Source organism: Montipora capricornis, chromosome 6 (genome assembly GCF_036669925.1).
Source record: "Montipora capricornis isolate CH-2021 chromosome 6, ASM3666992v2, whole genome shotgun sequence".
Classification (NCBI taxonomy): Eukaryota; Metazoa; Cnidaria; class Anthozoa; order Scleractinia; family Acroporidae; genus Montipora; species Montipora capricornis.
In genome coordinates this window covers 32,362,697-32,366,497 of record NC_090888.1, presented here as the reverse complement: position 1 = coordinate 32,366,497, position 3,801 = coordinate 32,362,697, and positions in this window count along the sequence as shown.

Sequence of the window (3,801 nt, the reverse complement as noted above, 5' to 3'; positions counted from 1 at the left end):
ACACGGCTGCCCAAAAAAAGTGGACAATTATGTGGCTGGAATCTCATAAGAAATCCCCAGCGTGGTCAATGCAATAACGAGAGTATGAGGCGGACAGAAAAAGAAAGAACTCATAGATAACAAAAAACTTTCCCGGACAGGAAAAAACTCCTGGGCAGTGAAAATGACTCCGGGGACAGGCCCCCAATTTTGTTACGTGCAGGAATAACCAAGAAATGTCCCCAAACAAGGCATGAATGGAAAGAACTCCTGAGTACGATATAAGGCACGCAACCAAAGTGTGACAACCAGCAGTTACCCTTTTTTAACTATTATTTAAGTAGTTTTACACTGTTACATTTACTTCGGTTAAAGATTACGTTAAGCAGTTCGTAAAGCAAAGAGGTCTTACTGTCTTCCATGGCATTTCAAGCATTCGTCTTGATTAACTTTGAACTCCAAGTTCCACGGACTGTAGACAACAATTCTTGAGCTTCTTGATTCACTGGATTCTTTCCACTCAATGGATTTTCTGTGTAAACAAACTCTTACGAAAAACTTCATAACCAACTCTGAACTCTTTGTCTTCTTCCCTTTTCATCTATCATCTCTTTACTCTCTTTCTTCTCTCCGTATATCGCGAGGTCAAAGGTTATCGCTTCACCATGGTTATCTCTGATGATTATAGCTTTATCACAGTATCGCATCCATAGAATAAGTTCAATCACAGCTGGCCACGAGGGTAAGCCCTCGGGCAAAAGAGTTTTTTTTATAACTTACAAGCCTGCCTTTATACTTTACTCTAAGCATCTAGAATGTTCTATTGCTATTTATAATGTATTGCAAGGTGTACTATTTGTAGAAACTGCTGAGTCACATGAAAGAAATTTCTGGAATATTACAGATTGTTAGATAATTCTAGAAAAGTCTGGAATTGTATGACAGATAAACTAAAAATAATTCTGATCCTCATAACAGGGTTAACTGAATTCAGATGATCGTGAAACTCTTGCACATATTCTCTCTTAAGGCACCCATGGCTGTCGTCCACGTATGTGTACCACCATTGTGGAGGATGAGTTGCCGTGGAGGTTGCCCTTTCTTCTATGTACTCCATCACCAAGTTTGCCATAGTGGCCCTTATGGAAGATCCCATGGCACAGCCGAACGTTTGTTGGTAATGTTCCTGTTCGTAGGTAAAGAAGCTGTTCTTCAGGACAAACTCTAGTAACTTCGTGGTGTTCGTTACACAAATATCTGCACATGCCTAACAAAAAACTGTGTATACAAAATCAAATGCTCGCACTGCGACATGGTTTATATCGGTGAAACAAGTAGAACTGTCGAATCCAGAATAAAAGAACATATCAGAATGGTGAAACAGACAGTTTATTCACATTTGATCAATCACAACAAACCATCCATGCAAGATATCACGTGGGAAATCCTCCACAGGAACATCCACGACATCTGCACACGTAAAACCATTGAAGCACTAGAAATCTGCAAGCATGAGAAAGTCATGAATGGCTGCATCGGACGAACTCTAAATATATATTAACACCATCAAATTAATGAGCCTTGACTTTCCACTATTGTACTAAGTTTTTTACGTAAACCAATCTTGTATTCATAATCGTCATTCACTGACGAAGCTCTAAACGGCGAAACGTTTGAAGTATTTAACCAATTACAAACATATTTGCCTCAAGAAGTTTATTCCTCATTACATTATCTATCGAGGCATGGCTACACCCTTCTTCTCATATATATATATACTGTAGAATGAAGAAATGAAACCCATCCTGTAAATCAACTGATTAATTATTTCGAATGAAAAACATGAAGAATTGCCCTAGCGGGGATTTGAACCCACGTCCCCCTGAACACCTGAAGGGTGTGATGACCACTACACCCTCAGGACAACCACGCTGGCAACGCAGCTATCCAGATAGTGACTTGGCCTAACAAGAGTATCCCGGGGTTCTTTCACGAGTGAGATGGGAAACACACATATATATATATATATATTAGGCCCAAAAGGCCGAAACAGTACTGTCTGCAGTTACAAGGAAAGGTTACATTTATACAAACGTTGGCCGTGTAGCACTTATATTTTAAACAGAGTTAACTGAATAGAGTGTAATGTGAAGTGCTATATTTCTATCCCATATGAACCATGTGAGCGTTAGCCCTACTGATGGAAATGGGCCCATTTCCATCAGTAGGGCTAACGCTCACATGGTTCATATGGGATAGAAATATAGCACTTCACATTACACTCTATTCAGTTAACTCTGTCTGAAGTTAGTTATATATATATATATATATATACACATTTTTTTGAATGCGGAATTGGCTTACCAACGGTGATGCCACTTGGAAGAAGGATCCAAAGGATACCACACGCTTACACTCGAAAAATTGTAGTATGTGTGAGAAGAGCAAACAGCGAAGTTCTTCGATGGTCAAGACACTTTAATGAGGTTTCGCCCTTTGGGCTTCTTCAGATAAGTGTGACAGGATTAAAAATACTTGGAATAAAAATTGTTCATGACTTAGTCTTAAATAGGCTAAAAAAATTTGAATACAATCAAAATAACAATAAAATTAACATGTAAAAAAATAGACTCTGGGCCTCTTAAGTATTACGTATTGAAATGAAGAAAAGTAGAATAATGTCGTAGCAAAATCCCAAATCAAAGCCCCGGAACAAAGGCACTTTCGAGCTCACAATTCTTCGTAACAGGATCTGAAAGGAAAGGCCCTTGAATGGTTAATAACAAAAACCTAATTAACAACCCCTGAACTCCAGCATTGTGTGCTTTACTCTCAGCCCTGTAACAAGATCCCTGATTGGGCCTTTGAACGATTGATGCACTGAAAGATCTAAAGAATAAAAAGCTAAAAACCTTTTATACAAGTCAAAAAGGAGAACACTTTTGGGTGATAAGACCCAGGTGTTAATTATATCTAATTCTATTCCTAAAGTTGAACTCTGATCTTTTATTCAACCCGTAAGGTTGAAGGGTGCAAAGTTGTGCACTCCAAAAAGCTTCTCTTGTAAGCAAGCAGTCGTTGAGGCTATTATGATGGCTATAATTGCAAATTTGTTCGATGGTCACGAAACCGAAATCAGATAAAACATGAGTTTCTTTGTTAAAGTGTATCGCAACTTCACAGGTGTTCTTCTTTGTACCGTATTTACCCGTGTATAATACGCACCCCAATTTTGGACTGCATTTTGAAAAAAAAGTTAGAGCAAAAAGCAAAACTAGTGTGGAAAAATCCATTTCCTGGATAAGAAAATTTGCTCTGCTACATACAACAGTAAAGTAAATAAGCCTATGTAAAGTGTTTTAAAAACTGAAACCTTTAACTCGTAGTCACAATCGAACAGCACTTCTCTCGCACAAGATTCATCATCGACAAGTTCATCTTGTTGTCCGTCCATAAGATCGTTTTTTACTATTCCATATTTGCCAAAATACGACTCAATCATCTCTTCAGGCAGAATTGAGGTCAATCTGCCAAGAATTACTGCTAAATTGGTGTTTTCTCTGTAAATGCTGCTTTCATGCTTTCGGTCAGACGAGCTTCGAAAGCATAAATAAGCAGGCTTCTTGGTCTCCCCAGTCCCAACACGTGGAGCACGCCAAACTCTTCATTCCTTCGGCATCCAGTCGGCCTTTCTCTTGGGTGTCGCTGATAACCCTGTGCTTGTTTTCAACTTTAGGCACTGTTTTCCTCTTGAAAATCACCATTGGTCTTAATTTTGATCCATCACCAGCACGCGCCAACAAAACAGTTGCGTGACATTAA